Genomic DNA, 19,715 nt, shown 5'->3' on the forward strand with positions numbered 1-19,715 from the left:
ACCCATATTAGTCCAGCCTTTACCCTTTGACCAATCCAGCTTGGGTGACCCACAGTGATCCATATTAGTCCAGCCTCTACCCTTTGACCAATCCAGCTTGGGTGACCCACAGTGATCCATATTAGTCCAGCCTCTACCCTTTGACCAATCCAGCTTGGGTGACCCACAGTGATCCATATTAGTCCAGCCTTTACCCTTTGACCAATCCAGCTTGGGTGACCCACAGTGATCCATATTAGTCCAGCCTCTACCCTTTGACCAATCCAGCTTGGGTGACCCACAGTGATCCATATTAGTCCAGCCTTTACCCTTTGACCAATCCAGCTTGGGTGACCCACAGTGATCCATATTAGTCCAGCCTCTACCCTTTGACCAATCCAGCTTGGGTGACCCACAGTCACCCATATTAGTCCAGCCTTTACCCTTTGACCAATCCAGCTTGGGTGACCCACAGTGATCCATATTAGTCCAGCCTTTACCCTTTGACCAATCCAGCTTGGGTGACCCACAGTCACCCATATTAGTCCAGCCTTTACCCTTTGACCAATCCAGCTTGGGTGACCCACAGTGATCCATATTAGTCCAGCCTTTACCCTTTGACCAATCCAGCTTGGGTGACCCACAGTGATCCATATTAGTCCAGCCTTTACCCTTTGACCAATCCAGCTTGGGTGACCCACAGTGATCCATATTAGTCCAGCCTCTACCCTTTGACCAATCCAGCTTGGGTGACCCACAGTGATCCATATTAGTCCAGCCTCTACCCTTTGACCAATCCAACTTGGGTGACCCACAATGATCCATATTAGTCTAAAATATGAATCACTGTGGGTCTAGGGTATGGTAGTGGGTGTAATATCTTATTTATTACACAATCAACATGACAAAGAGAAATTGTTGCAAAGAATAAAAATTATTGTATCCATTCATCCAAAAAAAGAAGGAAAAAAGAATGTCAATTAACAAAGTAAATGTTAAAATCTGATGACAGTTGTGATATTATGAACAGTTCCGTGGCCCTTTTAAACCAGTTTAAGAATTTGCATTATTACATACATGTGAGAGATAACAGAGTTTAATAACAAAATCGTACGTCATATTGTGAGATACCGTTTTCCTTGACAAAGCTGGGATATAAACTCTAACGTGATTGGCCAACAGCACATTACGGGAGAATGGGGTCAATACAATGTGTCGTAAGATTTTGTACATTTCTTACTGAAAGCAGTGCAGTTCAGCCAGAAAGCAGTAAACTGCCCGGCAAACTGGTTTATGCACTTCATGTTAAAAAGAATGACCATTTTGGAACCAGTCAAAATAGCTCGTAAATGTTAATGAAAAACGGCTGGCTGAACTTAGGGCTGATTTTACTCTCAGTAGTACAAATTAGTTTCAAAAGCTTTGTCCAATAAACTATTTGTGAAATCCAAATCTGGGTCATTAACCTCGATTGTGGGCTGGGCCTATGCTGACACTTGAACACCAGCTGCTCTGAATGTTTACATTTGTTACTTTTTGATGAATTCTAAGCAATAATTATAGGTAGGTAATAAATAATTAATACTATTTTTATGAACTTGTACATTAGAAAATGGTATCTAGCTCACTTTCACTCAATAGATACAATTTTTTAATGTACTCATTCATAAAAATGGTATTAAACTGACAGTCATGTAGTATTCTCTATTTATATGTGTGGAAAGGAAGAAACTTTAATTGTAATAGCTAATATGAGTATACAAATGGCAGTTCTTGCACTGATGTCATAACCAATCTGGTATTCCACTCGTTTATTACAATGCTTTGCTTTATGTGTAGAAAAGAAGAAACTTTAATTGTAATAGCTAATATGAGTATACAAATGGCAGTTCTTGCTCTGATGTCATAACCAATCTGGTATTCCACTGGTGTATTACAATGCTTTGCTTTATGTGTAGAAAGGAAGAAACTTTAATTGTAATAGCTAATATGAGTATACAAATGGCAGTTCTAATCTGGTATTCCACTGGTGTATTACAATGCTTTGCTTTATGTGTGGAAAGGAAGAAACTTTAATTGTAATAGCTAATATGAGTATACAAATGGCAGTTCTAATCTGGTATTCCACTGGTGTATTACAATGCTTTGCTTTATGTGTGGAAAGGAAGAAACTTTAATTGTAATAGCTAATATGAGTATACAAATGGCAGTTCTTGCACTGATGTCATAACCAATCTGGTATTCCACTGGTGTATTACAATGCTTTGCTTTATGTGTGGAAAGGAAGAAACTTTAATTGTAATAGCTAATATGAGTATACAAATGGCAGTTCTTGCACTGATGTCATAACCAATCTGGTATTCCACTCGTTTATTACAATGCTTTGCTTTATGTGTAGAAAGGAAGAAACTTTAATTGTAATAGCTAATATGAGTATACAAATGGCAGTTTCTGCACTTATGTCATAACCAATCTCGTATTCCACTGGTGTATTACAATGTTTTGCTGATCTTCTGATTCTTCACTGAAATTAAAATAAAATCATTTATACAGTATCAAAAGGAATCCACGTTTTGGAAAATTGCAGCTATCATTTTGAAGTCTTATATCAACTATCAATTCACAAAATCAGACAAATTACTCAATATTTGTATGTCATGTTGACAAACGTATGAATTCTGTGAAAGGGTGTTACGACAAAACTTAAAATTAAATTAAAATGAAAATCAAATGGATTGCTTACGTGTGGGTATTATTCTCTCTGTTCACTGGAGTACTGACTACTGATGGTCGGTAATGTAGATTCAAACACTGGGTCGGTGCTGGGATGTTTGCCCATGCCATGATGGTGGCCTCCATGGTGGTGGTGGTAGTTTGTAGGGACATCCGTATCGAGGGAGAAGTCGGTGATATCGGAGCCACTGAAGCTACACGTTTGGCCCACTGACTGTATCTGAAACCAGTACTGTAATGTTATTTAAAGTAACAGACCCTAGCTTTTAAACACTACAGCATATTTTTTACTATTGGAGCCATTTTGAGAATTAAAATTAGAAGTTACTTACAGTATATTTTATTGTTTAGATTATCCATTTTCGTACATACAAAGAAATTCTGGTCATCCTGGTTTTTGTAATATCCAAAATACATTTTTTATAATTAAAAAAACGAGCCAACCTTATCAAGACGTGTTACAGGTCTGTAGATTAAACCAACTGAGTGTCCATTTTCACAGGCTAAAACTAGTGTCTGTCCCTTTAAGGTTTGAAAAGCGAGACCGTTAAAGCTTTTTTTAAATTATGTTTAACAACACCACTAGAGCACATTGATTTATTAATCATCGGCTATCAGATGTCAAACATTTGGTAGTTTTGATGTATAATTTTAGAGAGGAAACCTGCTACATTATTTTATTAGTAGAAAGAGGTATTTTATATGCACCATCCCACAGACCGGATAGCACAGGCTGAAATGAGAAATAGCACAATAAGCCCATTGACACGGATTGATTCTAGACCAACTGCACATCAACTGAATATACCACTGGGCTACATTGTCTGACCGATCAATAGAAAATAGGTTCGGGAGAGACGGAGGAAGATAGAGGGGGTGTAGGAAGAGGGGAAAGAGAGATATGGGGAAATGTTTAAGTGAAATACATGTACATGCACAGACACATGCATACACACACACACACATACACATAAACACACACATATACACAGAGTGATTCTCCACACATGAAAGTTAAAGTTTGTTTTGTTTAACGACACCACTAGAGCACACTAATTAATGAGCGGCTACTTGATGTCAAACAAAGGCACAGTCTTCAGATGAGACTGGCTACATTAGCAGCAAGGGATGTTTTGTATCTACTTCTCACACACACACAGCACATACTGTGGGACACTGGCTACTGCAGAAAGGGATGTTTTGTATCTACTTCTCACACACAGACAGCACATACTGTGGGGCACTGGCTACATTAGCAGCAAGGGATGTTTTGTATCTACTTCTCACACACACACAGCACATACTGTGGGGCACTGGCTACATTAACAGAAAGGGATGTTTTGTATCTACTTCTCACACACAGACAGCACATACTGTGGGGCACTGGCTACATTAGCAGAAAGGGATGTTTTGTATCTACTTCTCACACACAGACAGCACATACTGTGGGGCACTGGCTACATTAGCAGCAAGGGATGTTTTGTATCTACTTCTCACACACAGACAGCACATACTGTGGGGCACTGGCTACATTAGCAGCAAGGGATGTTTTGTATCTACTTCTCACACACAGACAGCACATACTGTGGGGCACTGGCTACATTAGTAGCAAGGGATGTTTTGTATCTACTTCTCACACACAGACAGCACATAATGTGGGGCACTGGCTACTTCAGAAGCAAGGGATGTTTTGTATCTACTTCTCACACACAGACAGCACATACTGTGGGGCACTGGCTACATTAGCAGAAAGGGATGTTTTGTATCTACTTCTCACACACAGACAGCACATACTGTGGGGCACTGGCTACATTAGCAGCAAGGGATGTTTTGTATCTACTTCTCACACACAGACAGCACATACTGTGGGGCACTGGCTACATTAGCAGAAAGGGATGTTTTGTATCTACTTCTCACACACAGACAGCACATACTGTGGGGCACTGGCTACATTAGCAGCAAGGGATGTTTTGTATCTACTTCTCACACACAGACAGCACATACTGTGGGGCACTGGCTACATTAGCAGCAAGGGATGTTTTGTATCTACTTCTCACACACAGACAGCACATACTGTGGGGCACTGGCTACATTAGCAGAAAGGGATGTTTTGTATCTACTTCTCACACACAGTATCACTGGCTACTTCAGAAGCAAGGGATGTTTTGTATCTACTTCTCACACACAGACAGCACATACTGTGGGGCACTGGCTACATTAGCAGAAAGGGATGTTTTGTATCTACTTCTCACACACAGACAGCACATAATGTGGGGCACTGGCTACTTCAGAAGCAAGGGATGTTTTGTATCTACTTCTCACACACAGACAGCACATACTGTGGGGCACTGGCTACATTAGCAGAAAGGGATGTTTTGTATCTACTTCTCACACACAGACAGCACATACTGTGGGGCACTGGCTACATTAGCAGCAAGGGATGTTTTGTATCTACTTCTCACACACAGACAGCACATACTGTGGGGCACTGGCTACATTAGCAGAAAGGGATGTTTTGTATCTACTTCTCACACACAGACAGCACATACTGTGGGGCACTGGCTACATTAGCAGAAAGGGATGTTTTATATCTACTTCTCACACACAGACAGCACATACTGTGGGGCACTGGCTACTGCAGCAAGGGATGTTTTGTATCTACTTCTCACACACAGACAGCACATACTGTGGGGCACTGGCTACATTAGCAGAAAGGGATGTTTTGTATCTACTTCTCACACACAGACAGCACATACTGTGGGGCACTGGCTACATTCAGGGGGTGTGTTTTTTATCTACTTCTCACACACAGCAGCAAGGGATGTTTTGTATCTACTTCTCACACACAGACAGCACATACTGTGGGGCACTGGCTACATTAGCAGCAAGGGATGTTTTGTATCTACTTCTCACACACAGACAGCACATAATGTGGGGCACTGGCTACTTCAGAAGCAAGGGATGTTTTGTATCTACTTCTCACACACAGACAGCACATACTGTGGGGCACTGGCTACATTAGCAGAAAGGGATGTTTTGTATCTACTTCTCACACACAGACAGCACATACTGTGGGGCACTGGCTACATTAGCAGCAAGGGATGTTTTGTATCTACTTCTCACACACAGACAGCACATACTGTGGGGCACTGGCTACATTAGCAGAAAGGGATGTTTTGTATCTACTTCTCACACACAGACAGCACATAATGTGGGGCACTGGCTACTTCAGAAGCAAGGGATGTTTTGTATCTACTTCTCACACACAGACAGCACATACTGTGGGGCACTGGCTACATTAGCAGAAAGGGATGTTTTGTATCTACTTCTCACACACAGACAGCACATAATGTGGGGCACTGGCTACTTCAGAAGCAAGGGATGTTTTGTATCTACTTCTCACACACAGACAGCACATACTGTGGGGCACTGGCTACATTAGCAGAAAGGGATGTTTTGTATCTACTTCTCACACACAGACAGCACATACTGTGGGGCACTGGCTACATTACCAGCAAGGGATGTTTTGTATCTACTTCTCACACACAGACAGCACATACTGTGGGGCACTGGCTACATTACCAGCAAGGGATGTTTTGTATCTACTTCTCACACACAGACAGCACATACTGTGGGGCACTGGCTACTTTAGCAGCAAGGAATGTTTTGTATCTACTTCTCACACACAGACAGCACATACTGTGGGGCACTGGCTACATTAGCAGAAAGGGATGTTTTGTATGCACTTCTCACACACAGACAGCACATACTGTGGGGCACTGGCTACATTAGCAGAAAGGGATGTTTTGTATCTACTTCTCACACACAGACAGCACATACTGTGGGGCACTGGCTACTTCAGAAGCAAGGGATGTTTTGTATCTACTTCTCACACACAGACAGCACATACTGTGGGGCACTGGCTACTTCAGAAGCAAGGGATGTTTTTTTATCTACTTCTCACACACAGACAGCACATACTGTGGGGCACTGGCTACTTCAGAAGCAAGGGATGTTTTGTATGCACTTCTCACACACAGCACATATTGTGGGACACTGGCTACTGCAGAAAGGGATGTTTTGTATCTACTTCTCACACACAGACAGCACATACTGTGGGGCACTGGCTACATTAGCAGCAAGGGATGTTTTGTATCTACTTCTCACACACAGACAGCACATACTGTGGGGCACTGGCTACATTAGCAGCAAGGGATGTTTTGTATCTACTTCTCACACACAGACAGCACATACTGTGGGGCACTGGCTACATTAGCAGAAAGGGATGTTTTTTATCTACTTCTCACACACAGACAGCACATACTGTGGGGCACTGGCTACTTCAGAAGCAAGGGATGTTTTGTATCTACTTCTCACACACAGACAGGACATACTGTGGGGCACTGGCTACTTCAGAAGCAAGGGATGTTTTGTATCTACTTCTCACACACAGACAGCACATACTGTGGGGCACTGGCTACTTCAGAAGCAAGGGATGTTTTGTATCTACTTCTCACACACAGACAGGACATACTGTGGGGCACTGGGTGGGACTGTGTGTGTGTGTGTGTGTCTTTGGCTATGTGTGTGTGTGTCTGTGCCTGTGTGTCTGTGTGTGTGTGTCTGTGTGTGTGTGTGTGTCTGTGTGTGTGTGTGTGTGTGTCTGTGTGTGTCTGTGTATGTGAGTGTGTGTGTGTGTGTGTGTGTCTGTGTTTATGTGTGTGGTGTGTTTGTGTCTGTGGGTGTGGGTGTCTGTGTCTGTTGTGTGTGTGTATGTATATGTGTCTTGTGTCTGTCTGTGTGTGTGTGAGTGAGTGTGTTTGTGTGTGTGTGTGTGAGTGTGTTTGTGTGTGTGTTTGTGTGTGTATGTGTTGTCTGTCTCTGAGAGTGAGCGAGTGTCTGTTTGTGTATGTGAGAGAGTGTATGTCTGTGTGTGTGAGAGAGTGTGTGTCTGTGTGTGTCTGTGTGCATGTGTGTGTGTGTGTGGTATTTGTGTCTGTGAGTGAGTTTTTGGTGTGTGTGTGTGTGTGTATTAGTGTATGTATGTGTGTGAGAGAGTGAGTGTGTTTGTGTGTGTGTGTGTCTCTGTGTGTGTTTGTATATATATATATATGTGTGTGTGTGTGTGTGTGTGTGTGTGTGTGTCTGTATGTCTGTATGTCTATCTGTCTGTGTCTCTGTATGTGTATGTGTGTATATATGTGTGTCTGTGTGTGTGCGTGTGCGCGTGTGTGTCTATTTGAGTGTGTGTGTGTGTGTGAGAGAGAAAGAGAGAGTGTGTGTGTGTGAGAGTGTGTGCATGTGTGTGTGGTGTGTGGTGTGTGTGTGTGGCGGGGGGGGGGGGGGGTAATCCAATCAGAAAATGGATACACTAAAGGGATTGAATCCTTTGACCAAACCCATCAGGCGAACGCTCTACCAACTGAGCTAGAACCTGGGCCGCCCCAAAAGTCACTGCATAGTGGATAGACCATATTTTTACTCATGAATACTTGTTGAAGGTACATGTGCATGGTTCTCCTAACATAATGTCAGTACACCTCTGATTCAAACTTGCAGCGTGTTATTGGTTGTCTTAAGTAACCGTTTGGAGCCAAATTCATAAAACATCGTAAAATTACATTCACGACTAGCAGCCGTACGGTAGCCCGAATAGTCTGACGGTAAGAGAGTTTGACGGACAGTTATAACGGTAAAGAGCGCTATTACTGTCCGAATGTCCGTCTAGTTCTCTTACCGTCAGAGTTCTCGATTTACCGTACGTTTAGCCTTCATGTCTTTTTGAACGTGCGTTGCTTGTACTCGTCTCCTTATAAAAGCAAACGTTTTTCTTTTGTATGTTACGATTTAATGCCAAAAAAGCAAGTTGTAGGGTTGTTTTTTTTCAAACGTATTTTATTGGGGGGAGGGGGGGGGAAATTCGATTTGAAAAATATCTTCTTTCAGTTAAATTTGCTACCAATATGTCATTTGTCTACATGCTTCATATATACTGAACAAAAAAAGAAACTTCCGATTTGTACATATAGTATTTGTTGTGTTAAAGAATTCATTGTGTAACGAAATTATATAGGTAGTATTAGCCTTGAGCTGTATTATCAGGATTCATGAATTTTATCGATTATTTTTGCACTGTTAATTGTCCACAACGTGAAATTCAATTTGCACGTGCATGCATGGTTCGACATGTCCCGTGTAGTATTCGGTCAATTTGTTTTACTTGTCTTACTGACATTGTTGTCAAGTGAACGAAAACGCTTAAAAATTTGTAAAAAAAACAACGTTTTTTACATTGTAGCATTTTTAGTATGCCAAGAATACCCAATAATTTACGCGAACGGGCGATTGGCATGCTTGATGCTGGCATGTCGACAAAAGACGTTGCAAGGCATGTTGGGAGTTCTAGTCGAGCGATACGAAATCTTCGCGTAAGATTTCGAACGACAGGAAGCACCAACGACTTGCCACGCCGTGGACGTCCGTGTGTTACAACGCGTGGTCAAGACCGCTATATCATGAACACGCATTTGCGCAATCGATTCCAAACTGCCACTGCTACTGCCGCTAACACACCTGGGCTTCATAATAACCGAATCAGTGGGAAAACTGTTCGTAATCGTCTGCGGGAGAACGGTTCATATGCACGACGTCCTTACGTCGGATGCGTTTTAACGCAACGTCATCGTCTAAATCGTCTTAATTGGGCACGTGTACACACTCGTTGGATACGGCGACGCTGGAATACCGTTCTTTTTTCGGATGAATCCAGATTTTCTTTACAACGTTGTGATGGCAGGGTGCGCGTCTACCGTAGGAAAAATGAACGCTATGCTGTCTGTTGTGTTCTTGAACGAGATCGTTTCGGAGGTGGGGGTTGTGTCATGGTCTGGGCAGCCATTGCCCATTGTCACGGGGATTCTATAATACCCGTAACTGAATAAAACACGATTATCAAAATATCTCTCCTAACTGTATATCTATTAGATCTCTCTGTAACAGGCTGTTAAACCCTAGTATGGCTCGTCTCTAGGTATGATCAGAGATACGATCTTATATAAAGTATATATTAATATAGCACGTTTAGCTCACTAGAAACACAACAAAACACAATACACTTTGGAATCTTATTAATCTACGCTGACAAATGTACAGCCGTAGTAGTTAATTAATAACAGCAATAATAACAACCCAGAACTGATCACTTAATTAGTTAATCTCTAGGTGTCTAGTTACACAATATGCGAATCACTTCACCGTTACACCACACCCACACGTGTGATAATTGAGAAACGCTTCCAGAGAGATGTTAATTAATAAACGAATTACAACACCATTCCTAACTGGTTAATTTTTAGTTAACCCTTACTACTCGTTCAGTAACGTGTGATAATTTAGGAACGCTTCCAGGGGAACTTAATTAATAAAGGAATTACAGCTCTATTCCTAACGGGTTAATTTTTAATTAACCCTAACTACTCATTTAGTAACCTTGTGACACAGAATTAATACTGGTACCTATCACAATAAAGACAATAACCTACAGTTTACCTAGGTCCGCTAGGATGACTGGCTAAGCTTTATATTATATACTCATATAATGTTAGAACAAAAAGTCTACGATTTACTTCGTCAGATGACCGAAGACACTATCTAAAGAATATTGGTATAATACAGTATTAAAATATTTAAAGGTCACATCAATCACATCAAGGTTATACACAGAGCAGAAATAATATATTTACCAGTCCAAACGGACAACGTTCCCCCTGGACGCCTTCCAAATGTTTCTCCTCGATATCTCTAAAACACTAGCTATTTATTATAAATCAGGATTTTGCCTCGGGGTACAAGGCGGTACCTCACGTATCATCTCATATTCCAACTCTACTAGAGTCGGTATATTTCTCTGTCTGATCGTCAGACTTACTGACGCCATCGTCGCCAAATCACGGTCGTCGAAACCGCACTCGCAGAGGTATTACGTAACTACTCGCCACATGGCTTCCACAGCTGGACTAAGTGCATATTGGAATGCCCGATCGCGCGAAGTATTACGTAACAAGTTGCCCACCTGGGCTACGGGCAATGAAACTGCACACGGCCCTCTAACACAATTAAAATCGCCACAGGCGAAACAAATTTAAGAGCATGTACCGTCACACACCCCCACCTCAAAAAGGATATTTCCTCTACTCTAGGAATAGGGAAATATACTACATTAAAACAAAAATGTGCGTTAACCGACGCATACGGACATTTATAACACATGTAATAATAAGGTGACTACCAGTAATCACACTGAGTCTCTGAGTCCCTGGTATACAAATAAAATATATATAAACAAAACAGAAATAAAGAATGTCAACACATTATCATAACGTTCAACTTCGGGACAGGGCATCAGCGATTACATTGGATGTGCCCTTGATATGTCCATTGGTAATTGGGTATTCTTGCAGGATAAGACTCCATCTCAAAACTCTCTGGTTGGAAGCTTTCATTAGGATGATCCAGTCCGTCTTCGTCTTCTTGGAACAGCACAGCTCCAGCACCCACGTCACTGGCACCCACAGCTAGCTTGAACGGCATTCGGTAGTCTGGTGCTGCCATCACGGGAGACGAGTAGCGCCTCTGCTTGAGACGGTTGAATGACTTCTCGCATTCACCTGACCAATGGAACTTCGTTTCCTTCTTTCTCAGCGTCGCACGTTTTCCAGGTTTTCTCCGATAGGCATGCTGTCGACGCGGTGTAGCGTTGGGTTCCAAGCGCACATCTTTGCTTAAGGTGTTGGTAACCGTTGGAAGGTTCTGACAAATGGAAACATTGTCTTGTTTCGACGTAGTCAACTTTGCTCGCTGGGGGTTCAAGTCTGCTAGAATCTGGCCGTTGGCCAACTTGACCTCTGCAGTCTTGACGTCATCACAGGAAATTGAGTGTCTCTCAATTTGGACCGGTCTCTCTGGAACTATCGGCAGTCTGTCAAAATAACCTTTTAGCAAATTGATGTGACAATACCTACTTTTCCTAACCCTATCAGGAGTGTTTATCATATACCCTGTCTCATTAACTCGTTTGAGCACAACATAGGGCCCGAAATACCTGTTCTGCACAGAACCCCGTTTAATGGGAAGGTACAGCAGCACCTTATCCCCTGGTTTAAATTCCCGACTCTTAGCCTTCCTATCAAACACTGATTTTATTTTGCTCTGAGCATGGCTCAGTTGCTTCCTAGCTAGTTCGGTCGCCGGCAACCTCCCATCTCTAACTCTCTTATTTTATTAATACTCCCTTGTCCACAGTTAACAAGGTAGTGCGAGCTGCCAACAAATTTGGATCAGCCCCCTGCTCTAGAATTAACTCTTGTCTATTACAAGGTAAATCCCCTCTATCAAAGACAACTGGTTCAATTCCCCTCTGCGGGAGATCAACAGGTTCCACCACATTTAATTCCTCAGTTGACTTGTCTACAATTTTACTGATAACCTCATCCACTCCAATTTCATGGCTCACACACGTATCAGACAAATCACAAATATCCTCTGCGTCTTGTGCTAACCTACTGGTCATATCCCTAGTCATTACACACGCAGGATATTTAATCTCATCAACCTCACACTCTTTTATGGGTAAAGGGCTGTCTGTCATTAACAATTGGTCACATTGCGGCTGACAACACTGACTAGTCAAATCATTACCCAACAAAACTCCTATGTTTTCAACAGGCAAGTCCTTCACAACACCCATAACGACTGGTCCCGTCACAAACTTCGAACACAAGAAAACCTTATGTAACCGGACAACCATTTTTTCTCCAGTAACCGAGGTTAAAGCCAAACTACGTCCTATGTTTGAATTTTCAATACCAGCTAAACACTTTTGCGTTATCAGACTCTGACTACACCCGGTATCTCTATAGATTGATATAGCCTTTGGACACAACTCTTGTTTCACATCACAAACCATACCAGTGGACACATACGGGTTTACTTTCTCTGCCATGGGACTAACCATTAACTCTCTCGCTAACGGAGCTGACCTCACTAAACCGACCACTTGCGCATTATCGCGTTTCCTTTTAAAACAGTCCCCGATAAGATGGTTATCCTTTTTACAGTAACTGCAATGTGGACGAAAAGTTCGTGCATTGGCTGATAATGCAGGTCTATCCTTACTTTGCCCACCAGGTGCATTCCTTGCCTGACTAGCTGACCAACTAGATGACTCTCCCCGATAGTTACTTTCCCGGGAAAAACCTGGCTGAAATTTCTTCTTATCACCCTGTTGTAAAGAGCTACCCAGTACTGCCTGAGCTTTGTGTATTAACACGTAATCATCTGCCACTATGCCTGCCTCCTCTATCTTTTTGACTTCACGATCCTCTAAGTGAATACGTAAGCTAACTGGTAATCCATTTTTAATGTCCTGTAAGATCAACAACTCCCGTAACTCGGTATATGACTCTACCTGATGAGACACCACCCATTTATCAAACATCCCTGCCTTCTTAGCCACAAACTCACTATAAGACTGACCCTGCGTTTTTCTCAACTCGCTATACCGTAAACGATAATCCTCAGGTCGTAATTCATAAGCCCTCAACACTGCAGCCTTAACTAGGTCGTACTGACTTGCTCGCTCATCACTCATTGAATTATAAGCTATACTAGCCTTCCCCTCAACACGGCTAACAATGTCCACTTAGACTTCGGCCAATTTAGCTGCTTAGCGGCCCGTTCAAAAAGTTGAAAGAATATGTCTACCTCCTGATCGTCAAATACAGGCACTGATCTATAAGCCTCCGACATGTTAAAACCATTTCCTGCCTCACGTCTAACTTCTTCAGTATTCAACTTTAACTCATGTTCCACTTTTAATTTTTCTAACTGGAATTCTCTATCCCTATCTTCTCTCTCTCTCTCTCTCTCTCTCTCTCTCTCTCTCTCTCTCTCTCTCTCTCTCTCTCTCTATCCCTCTCTATCTCTATCCCTCTCTATCTCTATCCCTCTCTATCTCTATCCCTCTCTTCTCTATCCCTCTCTTCTCTCTTCTCTCTCTCTCTCTCTCTCTCTCTCTCTCTCTCTCTCTCTATCTTCTCTATCTCTCTCTCTATCTAATGCACGTTCTTCTCTTTCGTACTCAAGCTTTTTAAAAGCTAATTGTTGTTCCACACTTAACTCATTTATTTCTATCTCTGGAACAATCTCACTGTCTTCCATAACAGGACTATCACCAAAAACTTCCTGGATAATAATTGTCCTTATATCTCCTAAGGTTTTAGCTGATGTTAAATCAATTTCTCGCTCACCCGCGATTTCAACTAACTCGGCCTTACGTGCTCGCTTAATCTCCACTACACTGAGCGTAGGCCTATCCAGCAAATTCTTATCCATGTTTAGATATGACGCACTTATTATCAATTAATTTTCTAGTGAACAACGTGCTACTTCTGGTAAATTTGTAAAAATTAATTTATAAAGCCCCCATTTACAAACAATACTTTTTTAAATATGCATGTCCCGTTTCAGATCCGGGACGAGCGCCCCAATTTTCTACTCCTGTCACGGGGATTCTATAATACCCGTAACTGAATAAAACACGATTATCAAAATATCTCTCCTAACTGTATATCTATTAGATCTCTCTGTAACAGGCTGTTAAACCCTAGTATGGCTCGTCTCTAGGTATGATCAGAGATAAGATCTTATATAAAGTATATATTAATATAGCACGTTTAGCTCACTAGAAACACAACAAAACACAATACACTTTGGAATCTGTATTAATCTACGCTGACAAATGTACAGCCGTAGTAGTTAATTAATAACAGCAATAATAACAACCCAGAACTGATCACTTAATTAGTTAATCTCTAGGTGTCTAGTTACACAATATGCGAATCACTTCACCGTTACACCACACCCACACGTGTGATAATTGAGAAACGCTTCCAGGAGAAGTTAATTAATAAAGGAATTACAACACCATTCCTAACTGGTTAATTTTTAGTTAACCCTTACTACTCGTTCAGTAACGTGTGATAATTTAGGAACGCTTCCAGAGGAACTTAATTAATAAAGGAATTACAGCTCTATTCCTAACGGGTTAATTTTTAATTAACCCTAACTACTCATTCAGTAACCTTGTGACACAGAATTAATACTGGTACCTATCACAATAAAAACAATAACCTACAGTTTACCTAGGTCCGCTAGGATGACTGGCTAAGCTTTATATTACCAAATACTCATATAATGTTAGAACAAAAAGTCTACGATTTACTTCGTCAGATGACCGAAGACACTGTCTAAAGAATATTGGTATAATACAGTATTAAAATATTTAAAGGTCACATCAATCACATCAAGGTTATACACAGAGCAGAAATAATATATTTACCAGTCCAAACGGACAACGTTCCCCCTGGACGCCTTCCAAATGTTTCTCCTCGATATCTCTAAAACACTAGCTATTTATTATAAATCAGGATTTTGCCTCGGGGTACAAGGCGGTACCTCACGTATCATCTCATATTCCAACTCTACTAGAGTCGGTATATTTCTCTCTGATCGTCAGACTTACTGACGCCATCGTCGCCAAATCACGGTCGTCGAAACCGCACTCGCAGAGGTATTACGTAACTACTCGCCACATGGCCTCCACAGCTGGACTAAGTGCATATTGGAATGCCCGATCGCGCGAAGTATTACGTAACAAGTTGCCCACCTGGGCTACGGGCAATGAAACTGCACACGGCCCTCTAACACAATTAAAATCGCCACAGGCGAAACAAATTTAAGAGCATGTACCGTCACACCCATGGTTATCGTTCACCACTAGTCGTCATTAATGGCAATTTAAATGCTCAACGTTACCGCGATGATATTCTCGCTCATCACGCCATTCCTCTGTTCCATAACAACGCCAACATCTCGATTTTTCAGCATGATAATGCCACCTCTCATACAGCTAGAGACACTGTAAATTTTCTTAGGACAAATAACATTGATTTCATTGAGGACTGGCCCGCTAAAAGTCCTGATCTCAACCCCATCGAGCATGTCTGGGATAGTCTGGACAGACGATTGAGGCGTCGTCCCAATCCACCCGCTAACGTCAACGAACTTCGTCAAGCGCTCATTTAGGAATGGAACAATATTCCACAGGTAGAAATAAACACTTTAGTCAATTCTATGCGCCTGCGATGCACTGCAGTGGTCAATTCAAGAGGTGGTCATATTAAGTGGGTGTTTTTCTTTTTAACCCCTACCACACTTGGTCAAAATGTCTCCCAGTTTCTGTTAACCTATGGCCATGATTTTTGCACCAAACGATGCATCATGGAACACTCTTTAAACGCATATATAACAATTATTCCCCCGGTTTGTTTTCAAGCAAAGTTAGCGAAAGTTTCTTATTTTGTTCAGTATATATAATGTGACATTTTTTTTATAAGAAAATATTCAGTAAAATACCCATTGCATTATTTGTGTCGCTCAAATTCAAATTATTTATTCGCTCAGACCATATACATGGTACATGAAGGAAAGAAGGAAGGAAATGTTTTATTTAACGACGCACTCAACACATTTTATTTACGGTTATATGGCGTCAGAAATATGGTTAAGGACCACACAGATATTGAGGGAGGAAACACACTGTCGACACTTCAAGGGCTACTCTTTTCGATTAGCAGCAAGGGATCTTTTATATGCATCATCACGGCCTTTGGTGTACCAATCGTGGTGCACTGGAGCGAGAAATAGCCCAATGGGCCCACCGACAGGGATCGATCCCAAACCGACCGCGCATCAAGCGAGCGCTTTACCATTGGGCTACGTCTCGCCCCTACATGGTACATGAGGTAAAATATAATACAATTATACATTGTGAGCAAGTACCGGCCTCGGTGGCGTCGTGGTTAGGCCATCGGTCAACAGGCTGGTAGGTACTGGGTTCGGATCCCAGTCGAGGCATGGAATTTTTAATCCAGATACCGGCTCCGCAAGGCTCAATGAGTAGGTGTAAACCACTTGCACCGATCAGTGATCCATAACTGGTTCAACAAAGGCCATGGTTTGTGCTATCCTGCCTGTGGGAAGCGCAAATAAAAGATCCCTTTCTGCTAATCGGAAAGAGTAGCCCATGAAGTGGCGACAGCGGGTTTACTCTCAAAATCAGTGTGGTCCTTAACCATATGTCTGACGCCATATAACTGTAAATAAAATGTGTCGAGTGCGTCGTTAAATAAAACATTTCTTTCTTTGTGAGCAAGTAATATCGGGTTAATGTTATGTGTGGCGCTTAAAGGGACAGTCCTCAGTTTACAACCATTATAAAATGTTTCTGACCAATAGAGCCTTTTCGATGACGTAACATACAAATTAAATACATTTTCTTATTTAAAATATCAGTGTCTGTCTTTACAAGGCGTTTGTTGTTGTCCTAATGCTTGTAGTAGCCCAAATAAGATTTTACCTCCCAATAATTTAGTATGTACAAAAAATATATATCACGAATTAAAGTAAAAACTGAGTGCTACAAACATTTGTAAACGACCGCAAATGCATTCGATATATACAGGCACTGGTATTCTAAACAAGAAAATGTATTTAGTATGAAACAGTAGTCGCCAACAAGGCTCTGTTATCGTAAACATCTTGCAATGGCTGCAAACTCAGGACAGTCCCTTTAATCAGACCATTGTCTATTTCACTAATGGAGCGTTTCATGGTGACCTAGATTGTAAGTAGGATCGCGAGAAGTAGGATCGTGAGTTAGGCCACCTGTAGCAAGCCTTGTAATCGTAAAAAGACGAGTTCACTAAACGTACTTGAGTTAGGCCACCTGTAGCAAGCCTTGTAATCGTAAAAAGACGAGTTCACTAAACGTACTTGAGTTAGGCCACCTGTAGCAAGCCTTGTAATCGTAAAAAGACGAGTTCACTAAACGTACTTGAGTTAGGCCACGTGTAGCAAGCCTTGTAATCGAAAAAAGCAGATTTCACTAAACGTACTTGAGTTAGGCAACGTGTAGCAAGCCTTTTAATCGTAAAAAGCCGATTTCACTAAACGTACTTGAGTTAGGCCACGTGTAGCAAGCCTTGTAATCGTAAAAAGCGTCTGTTGTGTCGTCGCCGTACCAACTCGGGCGGGACGTAGCCCAGTGGTACAACGCTCGCTTGATGCGTGGTCGGTGTGGGATTCATCACCCTTGGTGGGCCCATTGGGCTATTTCTCGTTCAGCCAGTGCACCACGACTGGTATATCAAAGGCCGTGGTATGTGCTATCCTGTCTGTGGGATGGTGCATATAAAAGATCCCTGGCTGCTAATCGAAAAGATTAGCCCATGAAGTGGCGACAGTGGGTTTCCTCTCTCAATATCTATGTGGTCTTTAACCATATGTCTGACTCCATATAACCATAAATAAAACGTGTTGACTGCGTCGTCAAATAAAACATTTCTTTGTTTCCGTACCAACTACACTCAAAGTGCCGAACTATCACCATCCGAAACAGTAAGTATGGCTGATAAACCTCGAGTATTGTTTGTTCATAGTTACCTCATCAAGGACAACATCATTATACTTGTCTTTGAAGGTATCCTCCTTTTTTGACCAACCACAAATGAACAGCTGTTGTATAAGAAATATATTATGTTATGTACACAACAAATTTAAATGTAGTTAACATTGATTGACATGTTTGTGTGTGTGTGTGTGTATGTGTGTCCAGGTGTGTTTCGGTGATATTTTTGTTTTGTTTTGTTTTTTCGGAGTGGCATGATTCGACTCTCTCCCCCCCCCCCCCCCCCCCCCCCCCCCCCCTACAAACAACCCCACTCAAACAAATTCGTTCGCCACAATCACCTCGTCTTACACGGGAACACGACTCGAACGTCTAAATTTCGTCTGCCAATCTAACCTCCTCCACTTTGCAATGCATAGTGTCCTGCACCCCCGTTATGTTCAAACACTGACCTCGGTTTCATTCTTCTTGATAAGATAGTTTACAGAACTAATCTTGCAATTTTTTTTTACAGAAATTACTCAAATATTTGTTTTGCTCCGTATCCTTTCTCAATAAAACAAATTTCAAAGTTCAGTGGTAGTTTTGTCGCCCTCTTACATTGAACACCATTTCGATTTTGTTTTGAGTAATCTGTACTTTTAGAGAGTTTCCAGTAAAAATATTACTGCATTAGATAGGTAGTATGTGCCCAGGAGAGCGTGCTTGAACTTTATTTTAATATGTAAGCTCGAACTAAATTATAAATGAATGACTTAATGAATGCATATTTGACAATTTACCACAAATGGGTAATACCCTAATTACCCTTATCATGTCAAATACATGTTCAGGAGGGTGAGCGATGAGCTGTCGCTCGCAAGACTGGTTGTTTTGTTTTGCTCCTAGATGAATGTGATGTGATGTGATAGACGAGATGGTACCAGTCAATATGTTCGCGAGCGCTCAGGCTCCTGAGGTGCAAAAATTATCCTGGAATATAAATTATTTTTTTAATTATTATTATTATTATTATTTATTGTTATTTTATTACTATTATTTGTTGTTGTTTTGTTTCTTTGGTTTGGGAGGGTTGGGGGTTGAGGAGAGCATTCGCTATAATTAAAAATTAAAATATAGTACAGGTATATGGTAGCCTACTTACTCTTTTATATATAGCACATCCTCTTGTGGCAGTATCGGTATCCATCCCCGTGATTAACTCACACCATTATCATTAAAACAAAAACAGCTTTACTACCTCACAAAAATAGAAATTAAAATACTAAAACAATTGTTTAAGCTTCATAAAGTTTAGGTTATGTAATTTACGCAGTTATACAATTAAATGACGTCATATTGGGGCCTCTATCATGAAAGCCTTTTGTACGTTTTATCACTGCATATCCCTTTCCCTAGAAGCCTTCCCTGTGTACATATGCGTGTTTCCATCCTCCATATTAGATATTTAAAAGCTGGAGTGGTGTACATTTTACAC

General features: G+C 41.4%; 1 long non-coding RNA gene across 1 annotated transcript; it reads right to left on the reverse strand.

The window, feature by feature from the left end:
• Positions 1-1,775: 1,775 nt before the first annotated feature.
• LOC121375960 lies at positions 1,776-19,715 on the reverse strand. Its single transcript, XR_005958380.1, has 4 exons — positions 19,383-19,715; positions 18,274-18,345; positions 2,723-2,932; positions 1,776-2,503 (listed from the first exon to the last, which is right to left on the reverse strand). It is a non-coding gene; the product is annotated as an uncharacterized LOC121375960 (long non-coding RNA).

This window comes from Gigantopelta aegis, chromosome 6, assembly GCF_016097555.1.
Source record: "Gigantopelta aegis isolate Gae_Host chromosome 6, Gae_host_genome, whole genome shotgun sequence".
NCBI lineage: Eukaryota > Metazoa > Mollusca > Gastropoda > Neomphalida > Peltospiridae > Gigantopelta > Gigantopelta aegis.